Source organism: Danio rerio, chromosome 5 (assembly GCF_052040795.2).
Source record: "Danio rerio strain M-AB ecotype USA chromosome 5, GRCz13ab, whole genome shotgun sequence".
NCBI lineage: Eukaryota > Metazoa > Chordata > Actinopteri > Cypriniformes > Danionidae > Danio > Danio rerio.
In genome coordinates, this window is record NC_141025.1 from 34233047 (window position 1) to 34247869 (window position 14823).

The following is a 14823-nucleotide window of genomic DNA, read 5'->3' on the forward strand; positions in this document are numbered from 1 at the left end:
TTATCGTTCAGTCCGACTCTTTCCGGTTGTTTAATCGTGAGACTTTGTGTTTGTGCGTGCGTCTGTCTCTCTGATAGGACTGTGGGTGTGGGGAGTGGCTCTGGCTGTGTGTCTGTGTCTATCATGGTGTGTGAGTGATGATAAGGAAAACTTATCAATAGACAACACCACGTCAACTGTTTGTGAAAGATAGATTAATATCAGATATGGAACATATATCTGTATGTATGTGACTGTATGTGGTTGGTGTCTCCTACTAAATGCTATATGTTGTTAGGTAATTAGAAAGTGTGCTGATATTGCATATCTTTATGTTCACATGCATCCAAGTTAAACCAATAAATATTTTAAGACAGACAAAAGAGCATCAGTCATATCATTTTAATATATCAACGTTGGAACTATCAAATAAAAATATGCTTACAATAGTAATCCATTAAATAACAAATCTTAATCTGTATTGACGACAAATTGTCCTTGTAAAATAATTTAATCTAAAAATGTAATGTTTTAAACTGTTGGTTGAAAAACACAGATGTAAATTTAAGTCGTCTTTGTGATTAATCAAAAACTGAATGATTTTATTTTGACTAACACATTTTTCAATATATTTACAAGTATGTTCTGTAATTTATGGCACACATTGTAGTATGAATAATCTAAAAAACTTAATGTTTTTTCATCACTGGTGTAGATTTGAAAATAAACATAAAATATTTACTATAAGAACTTATCAGTCTTTAGACAGTATTGATATTTCTGTTTCAAAAAGTAAACAAAATGTATGTATTACTCGTAGTAATTGTAAAACTCACAATTCATGCCATGTAACTTAGTTATGAAATTTTGGTATTTCAAACTGATTTGAATGAATTAAAAATACTTGATATTATAAAGAGAAATAGATTATTTCAAATATAAAACAAAATATAAACAAACATTTATTTTCAGTTTTATCTAAAAACAGTACAGCTCTGGCCCCCAGTTAACTTTACTTAATGTTGAACAGTAAAAAATGTATTAGTTTAACTACTGGATGCAGCATTTATACAAAATGTTCACATAACAGTGACAAGTCAAGTAAGTCCACAAATTTATCAAAATTAGTCAAGTTTACAAGTAGTTCTTGAAAGTAGACTGAGCAAATGATGCTTTTCTTTGACCATTAGATTTAGATGAATCAAGATTATTGACACTACCCAAATTTTGTAGTGAGTGTATGTTTCTTTAAACTGAATGTTTTTCATTGACATACACATTTTCAAATGAACAATCTAAAATCTAACTGAATGTTTTTCACTCAGAATATAAAACGTTATCATACGGACAAATGGTGTTTAAAATACTATTGATTAAACTTAACGCATGACTAGAGTTTTGTTTTTACAAACAATAGCATTGAAATAATTCAAGCTTATGATTTTGCACTCTGTTGCACTTTCAACACAAAATGTAAGCTTTTTATGTATGTGCTAAAAATCTGTAATTTTGCGCCACTGTCAGAGTTTGTATGTTACAAAGCATACTTGCTTTTAAAACTGTCGGTTCACCAAATTTACTTAATGTTGTTCCCTTTCTTTTGGAGTTTTTAAGAACATCAATGTTTTATTTAAGGAAAAAAAGTGATGTTTTGAAATACATTGGTTACATCAATATGGTCCAATGAGAGTTAGAATTTCTGGGTTTCATGATATGGGAATATTTTTAACCTCTAATGTGTCCCAAGTAACATTAATAACAACACTTAGCTACAGTTATTTGTTTCATAGTTGAATGCTACACGCAATACTGTCAACAAAGCACATTAATATCAAAGAGTAAATGCATTTTAATTTATGAATACTTTGCAGTAAACTTTAATGCTTTAATAAGTTTATTTTATCAACCCCCGAATGCACAATGTTTTTTGAAACATTTCAGTATATTTTACGACCACTGCCATCTCACCAAATGATTTGACCTAATTCAAGCAGCCATTTTCTGCTGCACTTTTTAACACAAAATGCCTTTGCAAACTTTTTGCATATACGTTACAAGTCTGTAATTTTACACAACTCTCATAACATCTGTTATGAAGCATACAGTAAAAGTCGTAATAACCATTTCTACTGCCAATTGTCTTTTGTTGTCTTAATTCTTCATAATATTTTTTTTTTCACGAGAACTATGAATCTACAAAACTAAATTTAATACTTGCCACTAAATCCGCATTAATATGTTTTTGCAACAGTGTCTAATGTACAGTGTATTGAAAATATTTTCTTTTCAACTGTCGTGAAAGTTTGAGTTGTAAATGTTTTGGATTTAAACCGGTGACAACCAACAATATTATGTATACCTTTTATTTATAAACTTTTTCAAATGAATGAGAAATTACGAAATTGTACGTCAGTACTTCTAGATTTAAAACTAAATTGGGCGACAATTTTTAGGTTGTCTTTCCAAACTGACTACAAAACCGTTACACATGAGAAGTGTGTGTTATTGGGTTGTCTTAAACGTCGACCAACTTTATTAAATAATCTACAGTTTATACCTTTTTGCTTTAAACAAGTAACCAGTCCTTGACTCGCTATGCAACATTTTAAATTTTCTAAATATGTAAATATTCATTTGGCATAAATATAGGACTTTAATAAATGTCGACAATGCTTCTATTATTTGTTTCACACCGTCATGTTTAGCATCTAGCTCATTTTCTAACTATTTACAGTACAGGCATAGACACTTTTCAGAACAAGCAATAGGTAATTTATACCGCTAGACTTTGAATGTACCAATTAACACTTGGCCAATCTTGCGACTTTACTTTAAGTTAATATTTTTGTATGTAAACCTGATCCTGTAAATTTAATCCAAAATTTAAAAATGGCTAGGAAACGCCAAGCAGTTTATTTTTTCTTTAGAAATGCTTGTAGAATTGAAAAGCTACTTAGTTACATTAAAACATTTTACTTGTTTAACACAAAATAATAAGTTCACTTAAGCTGAAAAACGTTTTATTTCAAGCACATATACACTGAATAGAGTCAAGAGCTGGTTAACGGAGCAGAATTAATGGCTGTAGATCAGCTCTACATGGGCCATGAATGTAATATTAACAGACTATTTGTGTCTTCTACTAAATAGTATAGCTCATGAGGTGATTACAAAATGAAGTGCATATCTATATATTGGCAGGCAATGGAATATGAGCTTATGTATGGTTGTTTGTTTATTTGTTTTTGTTCTACATAAGAAAATGTTTATTTAAAACTCATGATTATTCCACTTTATTTAAATGTAAAACAATAAATAAAATTATACAAATATTTGGATGCCTACTGTTTAGACTATTCTACATTAAAAATAGATGTTTTAATCTAAACTGGATAGTCTGAGTTGGTTATTAGAGTTTGATGGCTCAACACTAATAACCTTAATGATACATCATGAAGTTTTTAATTGTCAAATTGTTATGAAGTTAACAAACACTTAATATGAATTAAGATACATATAAGTTTAAATAATATAAGTTAAACATTATTTTGGTAAATAACTAACATTATTTAACAGTTGTTTTCAATATATAAAAAAACTAGACTTAATTATTTTTAGGTATAACCATAAATAAATGTTTAGAAGTTTAAAATTATAATACTTTATTTGTTTAATCAACTCTTTATTGTTCACTATCATTATATATAATATATAAACATGTTGTATTTAACATTATTAATACATATTGTGTTTTAGAACAGAATCAATCATAATATTACAGTATCATACTTTTTGTCTATTAAAGTAAATTATACGTTTTACAATATTAATCCAGTAAATGCAATATCTTAAGTTGTAATAACAACATTTTAGCTTATAGTTGTAACTTTTATTTTGAGACTTAGGCCTAACAAGAACAAGGTCTTAGGCCTAAGTTCTGAGCCAACAACAATTCACTGTTTTGGTTCAGTAGCACTTAAAGAAACCCTCTGAGATGTATGAAACAACACATGACACAGACGATAAGAAAGCCATACATTTGGCAGTCGTGATAGGGAACATATTGCTATACCATCTTGCAAAGAGAGTAAAAAAAACTTGAAATGCTTAAAAACACCATGCGTGATGTTGACAATATTCTTTAATGCCTACTAAAAACTATTTATTAGAAGTTTAAAACCTTTTCAACTTCTACTCTAAACCTGAACATTCTAAGTTCAGCCTTTTCAAAACAAACTTACTTTAAATCAATGGGTATTATACATGATGTGATCCGACACAGGGTCATTAATTATTATCTTGCTTTACATTTCCTTAACTCAAGAGTCAAGCTACAAAATAAGACATTTAAAACACTAAGTACTAAACCAAAGTCAGAAAACATATCCTCTTTTTCTAATAGACAAAACACTTTTTAAAATTATTCTACCTGAGCTGTTAATGTACTGTGCGTTTATTTTTATTGAATCCATTACTAACTTCTTCTACAAATATACCAATCGGCTCTGTTGTGCGTAAGCATCTAATAATTTAAAGATCTTTTCTAAAAGAAATAAAAAATAGTTGTTCTTCTGATATTGTCAGAACATCCCTGCGGTTGCAGAGCAAATGCATTTACTTGAATTAGGGCTACACACTTTGTAAAGTCAATAAAATTAAAATGTATCAATTAAGCTGATAATTAATAAATATACATGAAACTTAATTTTCAAAATGTACATAACTTTATCCTTTAAAGTAATTCACGAGAACCCTGCCACTGTAAAATTGTTTACAGCATATAAAAAAGAGACATACAGCTTCAATTCAAACTACATAAATTTGCTTATCTAATAGATCAACTTTTTTTGTTTTTTGTTTTTTTGTTTTTGTAACTGCTATGGTCTTTATTTACAATATTGCTGTTTTCAAAAAAACAATTATCATACTTTCATAGTAAAATCATAGTACATAGTAAATCATGCTCGATGAATTTACCAAAATATGAACATATACAACTTTCCATGAACATGATTAAATTTTATTGTGACATTTTTAGACTGGTCTTTAATATAGTTACAAGATCACAGATGTAAGGTACTCAAACAATGCTAGGTGCTTGCTGTACTTAAGGTCTACTTTTGTGATTTGTACCCTACTTGAGTACAATTAAAATTATTGTTTACTTTTACTTCATTACTTTAAAAAATATAGTACTTTTTACAACTTCCAATTTTATTTACAGTCAAAAAGCTTTGATTCTTTAGAAGTCATGTCCCGTCACATCGAGCTCCACATTACTCATCAACCCCAGTAAGTCTGCTATCAGTACACTTCTGTTAAGCTGTTAAGAAAATATACATTCAGTCTGTTACCTGCGTACACATCCACAAAATTTAAATTAGATGCTGCACTAAAATAAACTTAAACCTGACTTAAGTATATTTAAACTTATAAAAACAGAAAGGGTTTAGCTTTTTGTCATATGCTTGTTCATTGTTATACGTGCACAATGTTATTACAGTACGTGTTCTAAATACATTTGGTTTGTAGTTTTTTTTTTTTTTTTTTTTACTCCTTTTGATTGATTGGATAATTCAACATACTGCATGCCCACATTATTTTTCATATAATGTTACAGACACAAGTATTAAGATAGATAATAAAATAGTTTGAGTCGACTTAACTGAAATTAATTGCTGAGAAAAATCCTAAATTGTCAACGAACATGTCAAATGTCAAATTTTTATAAAAGATGGTAATCTTATAATTACACAAATATAATTGCTTACTGCAGTGAAAAAAAAAATAAAATGAAAACACAAAAGTATACAGCTAGACAAAAGGCCTGTATACTTCAAAAGAGTCAACAATTATCTATCTTGAGATGCCATGTTTTGAAATTCTAAATTTGGTATATTTTAATTGTAACTAAATTGTACTACAGCATAATCTCTAGGGTATTTAATGTACTTTTATGTATAGAAGTATACTTTGACAATAAGTTCATTACATGTTTGATTAATGTTTGAAGCTAACATTATTTTTATTACAAATAAATTATGAAAATTTTAAAAACCCACAAGTAATCTAATATTGTAGTTATTCTGTTAAAAATTGCTCAGTGGTTACTTCAGCTGTTTCCAAAATGGCCTCTACAAATAGCATGTCATGTTTTCAATAACAAACTATCCCTAGTGGTACATGCTATGTGCACTACTAGTTAACTAAGGCTATACTAGCAGTACTCTTGCAAGTGTACTTTCAAGATACTAGAGCACTATGGATACTACAGTTTATGATTAGAAATTAAATCGCTAAACTGGTTGGACCTGTGCTCCAAGTGTTGAAGCATCGAGCACACAGCACCGACAGGTGTTTGTGGGTGGTGTGTGTGTTTGTATAAGCACATGGATGGTTTAAATGCTGTCATAAATGCATCATTACATCACATCATTCTATCACAAACTATTTATTTACTACAAGTAAAAGTGAACTACTATTCTTATAGGTTGACAGGCTGTACAAATAAAAATGTTATAGTTAACTGTGTGCTTAATGTTTACTACTGTGACACTTGAAATTATACCTTTACAGTATACTATACTGAAAAGAACACAGTAAACATGGAAATCTTGACTTTTTTGTTTTGACCCCGCAAAAGGCTTGACTTTATCAGATCAACATCTGCACAAGTTAATTCATGGGTTTTACAACTTAGGCATGATGAATAATTTATATTTTTGCCTGTAGCTTGATAGTTAAATACAATTAAACACAGACGGTTCTAAAGTAGGATAAAGCATTGTATGTAGTTCATTAATGCTGTGTTGTGAGAGTTTTTAAAGTTTAAACAACAATCTATGAATTAAATCTTGCTGTTCTTTTACTATAACACAAGTACTATTTAAATCTAGCACACTTTGTTTTACTCAGTATGTTAACATTCAAACGATTATACCTTTATATGTGTACAATTTTCACCACATTGTTTAATCTTCCACTTGAGTAGCATTTTTGAGTAATTTTTAGACCTCTGAACACAAACATGACATATGAGACTAGTTGTTTTCTGCTATATACTCATTTATTACACTTGAAATGTGTCACACTTATAGTTAATAATACATGTCTTAGACAAATAATGTCATAGTACAATTAGTCAGTTAGTTGTAAGCTGTATGCTTACATGCTGCACCTTAAAATATTATAGATTTACAGCAAAACAAAAGGTTTGCCCAGGAAGCGGTTGCATGCAGTTCTTTGCCGACTGTCTGCTTTTACAAAACAGAATGATATGTACTTTTGTATATTTTTACAACTTTTACAATGTTGCATCAAAGTTGCAGAATAATAAATAAAAAACACTTTAATATTTCAATTTGTGGAAACATTCCAAAATCACAACCAAACAAGGCAGAGGCGACAGCTTTACATACCCTGACAGATTTAAAATGGCTAAATATGCTAAATAAAATGCTAAATTTTCAATTAGCACAATCAATAGCTTTAACTATTTAACAAGATGTCAAGCACATGATGTTTAACTAAATTTATAAGCTTGTTATTTCAATTTTATTATAAGTATTTCACTAAAATTATAGGTCTGAAAATAGATTTAGTGTCACATAACATAACAATAAAACAAAAATACTTATTGCTACTCTGCAACAAACATATGCAAACAGTTTTTGTAAAGTTTGTGTCAAATTGGTAAATGTTGGTACTCGTAGATTATCTATATTATAGTGATGCTAAAGTGTATGTTTATATATCACCAGAACGTATAAAGCATAACTTTAACTTCTTTATGTTTTAACAGATCCAATTTTAGTAGGCCTAGATTTTTAACCAAACTCGACTTTTAAAAATATTTATAATCTAATAACCAATTATGGATACCGTCTCTTAAACTTTTTCTCTTTCTTTACCTCAAAGGCATTGTAATAAGTTATATGGGGTATTTCATAAATGTATTTGTATTTTCTTACAAGTATATTTTACTTAAAATAAATAGCGTGTCTTGTATCGTTACATTTTTAATTCCAAAACAAATATGTAAGTGTAGATGTAAGCGTATTTCTTCTCAATCATTCTTTTAAAAAGAACGCTATCAAGAAATATGCCAATTATTAATTAAATATGTGATTGCTTTGAGCCCTAATAGGAAACCAAATAGATGACTATAATGAACAATTCAGACTGCACAAAAATGTTGAAAAGCGAATACATATTTGCATAAAAACATTCAAATTTATTTTACAGACCTTTTTGTGTAGCAACCGGTTTTGAAATTTCTTCATCTGAACATTATATTTTGTCAACCTAAAACTTCCATGAAATGTAAAAATCTATAATATTAGTTCTCTAAAATCTTTCATTGTGAATATATTTATGGTATGACCCTGTATAGTTTTAGTAAAATAGGTAACCCTACATCATCACACCTATGTCTTTAGTAAATGAAAAGATGTTAACTAAATGTTTATTCATGACTTTTATGACATCATGGCAGATGTTCATAGTACTGCCCAGTAAGTGAAGGTGGACCTGATTAAATGTGTAGATAAAGCGACCCATTGTTACTAACAGTTACCAAGGAGTAGGCTAATGCTTTTGGGTACAGTCACTGATACCAGAACTTTCTACAAGAACCCATTGATCAGAAGTAAAAAGATTAAAGACATAAAAAGGTACTATCTCTGAGGACAACAGATCCTACTTTGGTCTTGTTTGCACTGAACTATAAGACTGAACTATCGCTGTTTAAGGACACCAGCATCATCTATAAGGTACTACTGCATATGATCTACACCGATTATGGGGCATACTTTGTAATGTAATAAAAAAAGTTTTCTAAAAAATATTTTCTGATTTCTTCTGACAGCCCCTTGCAAAGATGGCGGATTGCTATTGTTCTCAAAATGCTGACGGTGATGCGCATGAATGGCCTGAGTGCGACACTGTTTTTCATTGTCAAATAAGGTCTATTGTGGATGACATGTTTAAACAGCATTATAGGGACCATATGGTCTTTCTTCTGGAGAAGATCATTAATGATGCGTGTGGTTCTAATCATGATTGTATAGGAGATGGCAAACGTGTGAAAAATCTCAAGAGAGAAATGAATGTTGTGAGAGGGGCCTTAAACTCATGGGGCGATACGATAAATCAATTGACACACCTGTGTGTTCGTAGCAATGGTGCTGTCTGTGCAACTATTACAAAAATTCTGGAGGTGTTGACTGAATTGAGTGATGAGATGGGAATAACGCAGGTTCTTTGTATGTCTACATATATAACAGATATTTGTGTGTCACTGGTTTCACAAAACAAAATAACAAATATTGCTGAGATTGTGGACGTTTTGACCAAACACATTCTAGAACATGACAGAATGCTTTTAGCAGCATTTCTTTGTTGGTTAGATATTCAGTAATGTCGTTATTGTTCTGGTGTACCCTGTTTTTCAATGTATGACTGTATATATTTATATATTTTTTAGTTGATTTGTTTGTTATGCAAGTCATATTTGTTCATTATATACTACTCTATTTCAGTGTATATGTGCTTGAAATAAAACGTTTTTCAGCTTAAGTGAACTTATTATTTTGTGTTAAACAAGTAAAATGTTTTAATGTAACTAAGTAGCTTTTCAATTCTACAAGCATTTCTAAAGAAAAAATAAACTGCTTGGCGTTTCCTAGCCATTTTTAAATTTTGGATTAAATTTACAGGATCAGGTTTACATACAAAAATATTAACTTAAAGTAAAGTCGCAAGATTGGCCAAGTGTTAATTGGTACATTCAAAGTCTAGCGGTATAAATTACCTATTGCTTGTTCTGAAAAGTGTCTATGCCTGTACTGTAAATAGTTAGAAAATGAGCTAGATGCTAAACATGACGGTGTGAAACAAATAATAGAAGCATTGTCGACATTTATTAAAGTCCTATATTTATGCCAAATGAATATTTACATATTTAGAAAATTTAAAATGTTGCATAGCGAGTCAAGGACTGGTTACTTGTTTAAAGCAAAAAGGTATAAACTGTAGATTATTTAATAAAGTTGGTCGACGTTTAAGACAACCCAATAACACACACTTCTCATGTGTAACGGTTTTGTAGTCAGTTTGGAAAGACAACCTAAAAATTGTCGCCCAATTTAGTTTTAAATCTAGAAGTACTGACGTACAATTTCGTAATTTCTCATTCATTTGAAAAAGTTTATAAATAAAAGGTATACATAATATTGTTGGTTGTCACCGGTTTAAATCCAAAACATTTACAACTCAAACTTTCACGACAGTTGAAAAGAAAATATTTTCAATACACTGTACATTAGACACTGTTGCAAAAACATATTAATGCGGATTTAGTGGCAAGTATTAAATTTAGTTTTGTAGATTCATAGTTCTCGTGAAAAAAAAAATATTATGAAGAATTAAGACAACAAAAGACAATTGGCAGTAGAAATGGTTATTACGACTTTTACTGTATGCTTCATAACAGATGTTATGAGAGTTGTGTAAAATTACAGACTTGTAACGTATATGCAAAAAGTTTGCAAAGGCATTTTGTGTTAAAAAGTGCAGCAGAAAATGGCTGCTTGAATTAGGTCAAATCATTTGGTGAGATGGCAGTGGTCGTAAAATATACTGAAATGTTTCAAAAAACATTGTGCATTCGGGGGTTGATAAAATAAACTTATTAAAGCATTAAAGTTTACTGCAAAGTATTCATAAATTAAAATGCATTTACTCTTTGATATTAATGTGCTTTGTTGACAGTATTGCGTGTAGCATTCAACTATGAAACAAATAACTGTAGCTAAGTGTTGTTATTAATGTTACTTGGGACACATTAGAGGTTAAAAATATTCCCATATCATGAAACCCAGAAATTCTAACTCTCATTGGACCATATTGATGTAACCAATGTATTTCAAAACATCACTTTTTTTCCTTAAATAAAACATTGATGTTCTTAAAAACTCCAAAAGAAAGGGAACAACATTAAGTAAATTTGGTGAACCGACAGTTTTAAAAGCAAGTATGCTTTGTAACATACAAACTCTGACAGTGGCGCAAAATTACAGATTTTTAGCACATACATAAAAAGCTTACATTTTGTGTTGAAAGTGCAACAGAGTGCAAAATCATAAGCTTGAATTATTTCAATGCTATTGTTTGTAAAAACAAAACTCTAGTCATGCGTTAAGTTTAATCAATAGTATTTTAAACACCATTTGTCCGTATGATAACGTTTTATATTCTGAGTGAAAAACATTCAGTTAGATTTTAGATTGTTCATTTGAAAATGTGTATGTCAATGAAAAACATTCAGTTTAAAGAAACATACACTCACTACAAAATTTGGGTAGTGTCAATAATCTTGATTCATCTAAATCTAATGGTCAAAGAAAAGCATCATTTGCTCAGTCTACTTTCAAGAACTACTTGTAAACTTGACTAATTTTGATAAATTTGTGGACTTACTTGACTTGTCACTGTTATGTGAACATTTTGTATAAATGCTGCATCCAGTAGTTAAACTAATACATTTTTTACTGTTCAACATTAAGTAAAGTTAACTGGGGGCCAGAGCTGTACTGTTTTTAGATAAAACTGAAAATAAATGTTTGTTTATATTTTGTTTTATATTTGAAATAATCTATTTCTCTTTATAATATCAAGTATTTTTAATTCATTCAAATCAGTTTGAAATACCAAAATTTCATAACTAAGTTACATGGCATGAATTGTGAGTTTTACAATTACTACGAGTAATACATACATTTTGTTTACTTTTTGAAACAGAAATATCAATACTGTCTAAAGACTGATAAGTTCTTATAGTAAATATTTTATGTTTATTTTCAAATCTACACCAGTGATGAAAAAACATTAAGTTTTTTAGATTATTCATACTACAATGTGTGCCATAAATTACAGAACATACTTGTAAATATATTGAAAAATGTGTTAGTCAAAATAAAATCATTCAGTTTTTGATTAATCACAAAGACGACTTAAATTTACATCTGTGTTTTTCAACCAACAGTTTAAAACATTACATTTTTAGATTAAATTATTTTACAAGGACAATTTGTCGTCAATACAGATTAAGATTTGTTATTTAATGGATTACTATTGTAAGCATATTTTTATTTGATAGTTCCAACGTTGATATATTAAAATGATATGACTGATGCTCTTTTGTCTGTCTTAAAATATTTATTGGTTTAACTTGGATGCATGTGAACATAAAGATATGCAATATCAGCACACTTTCTAATTACCTAACAACATATAGCATTTAGTAGGAGACACCAACCACATACAGTCACATACATACAGATATATGTTCCATATCTGATATTAATCTATCTTTCACAAACAGTTGACGTGGTGTTGTCTATTGATAAGTTTTCCTTATCATCACTCACACACCATGATAGACACAGACACACAGCCAGAGCCACTCCCCACACCCACAGTCCTATCAGAGAGACAGACGCACGCACAAACACAAAGTCTCACGATTAAACAACCGGAAAGAGTCGGACTGAACGATAACCATGTAAACGGACGTTTGCGTTTATTTAACAACCGATGTCATAATGTTCGCTTATCAGATACACGCATACGCTGTAAAAGTCATCAGATGTCTTTTATCTTTCTCAAGCACGCTTCAACCGGTTCAAATTTCCCGCACACATACACCCATGCAGGCACAGCCAGAGCCTCCCGAACCACACCCACACCCGAGCCGGAGAGACGCACACACATACACAGACACGCAGTTCTGACCATAACAGAGCAAAGGCAACACAGCGGTGCATACACCTTAGTTTATTAATTCTAACATAATATATTAACATAATATATTATAATTTAATTATAATAACATAAAATAAAACAATAATGACAATATAATATTGTATAATTATAATAACTGAATTTATTACAATAATTAAAATATAATACTGTATAATAGTGTATAATATAGTTTTAATAACGGTTGATATAATTTATTTCATTAAAATCTATTTCATAATATTAAAATATCTCATTTTAATGTAATAATAGCGGAATTATTAATTTAATTCAATTGATAAGAATCTAATTAACGGAATTCTTAATTTAATTAAAATGATAAGAATCTAATTACCGGAATTATTAATTTAATTCAACTGATAAGAATCTGATTACAGGAATTATTAATTTAATTCAACTGATAAGAATCTAATTAACGGAAAGGGGGCGGGGTTTACACCGGAAGCCCCGCCCTAAAAGGGGCGTGGTGGTCATCAATCAAACTTTTTGACACATGCCACCGGATATTACTCTCTCTCATATAGGCTAGATTTGTTTTTATATTTATATGCTAAATTGCACTTTATTGTCATTCACATGTATGTACACAGAACGGAATTTCGTAACATTGACTCTGCAGTTTCAATAAATTACTTATTTGAAATGATTCTAGCTGCTGTGGTACTACTATTAAAAACAACTATAATAATAAGCAAATTACCAAATTGTGTACAACATAAAAACAGCATACAACTCTACCCTATTTCAGTTTATGTTCAGTATTTACTATACAATCGTTGTTGTTTTTTCCATGTAGGAACATATTTTACGTAGCCTAGAGATCAGGGGTGCCCAAACATTTTCCTATATAAGGCCAAAAAGCAAACTTGAGGGAAGGGTGTGGGCTGAATATACCAAACATATTAAATTTGCCATGGGTAATTTTCCAAGATATTCTGTAATATTTAAAATTAACTAGAAAACGCTGCTGTAAACTATATTGACTAATGTAGTATCATTTTAACATTTTCTAATGAACTTATTACAGTAAAACATGAACATTTATAACACACGTTTAATGCTGAAGCTTACTGTGATTTGCGTGTCTTGCTTACAGTGTTTACGTCACTGTCAAAGGCATTCTCCCTATTTTTTCAGATGCGATGGCGGGCCCTACTTTGGTCATCTCTGCTATAGAGCCTAATCCTAGTGTATAAAATTCCGAGGATGAAGACTAGAGATAGTCTGCCAGCACAGAAGGCCTAACATTACACATTAAGTATAAATTAAGTGTTGCAAAGTTACATTTTAAGAACAAAGCACTTTTGTAAATTAAAGTTAGCAATTATGCAACATTTAGAGTTATTGATCCGGAAAATACGAATCTGCGAATCTATTGCTAACTTTACTGAACTGCAACAGTTTACTTCACAGTTCTGTTCCGCATTTAGCAAGACATTACATAAAACGCCCAATACAGTAAGGTCTTAACCTAAACTTAAAAACCTAACATTAACCCATGCAAATATAACTTACCAGGGTACACGTTTCTTTCTTAGGCAAGTGCAAATGTAAAGACATGTAAATGACTAGTATAGCCTACTTTACGATGAAGTGCAGCCATGTATATTCACGCAGCAAGGTGTTTATTTCTGCTAATGTCAACAAGTTAAGAGTTAATTGTTATCATCTGTTTTTATACTGCTTTTGGCTGATGTCGTTACCTTTATATTTTACCGCTCACTCGGGTCATGAACTTGACAGAGCTTTTTCCTCACGGACAAATTCCAAGTTTGCATTTAGCTTCAGATTCAATTGGTGAACCATGGCATTTCCCAAATGATTTTCATAAATTGGATAGTTACTATAGGCTATCTATTAGTATTAATATCAAATCATAAATACTGTCTTTTTTCAAGCAATTCTCCAATTGTCTGCAAGTCCGTTTCACCATTAGGTGGCATTATAACTGTATTTTTTTAGTTCAGCCTAAAAATGCCTATATGACAGCCAAGTGATGCTATTTTAACAGTAAACACAGGGTGG

At 30.2% G+C, this 14823-nt stretch overlaps 1 protein-coding gene across 1 annotated transcript in view; it reads right to left on the reverse strand.

Annotated features, from left to right (window-relative positions):
• The window catches only part of LOC100001344 (uncharacterized), a 36732-nt gene extending 21918 nt beyond the window's left edge, over nt 1-14814 (reverse strand). Inside the window, exon 1 of the mRNA XM_087250827.1 lies at nt 14502-14814. The gene's annotated coding sequence lies outside the window, so the exon portion shown is untranslated. The remainder of the gene's footprint in view (nt 1-14501) is intronic.
• Between the last annotated feature and the right edge of the window lie 9 nt (nt 14815-14823).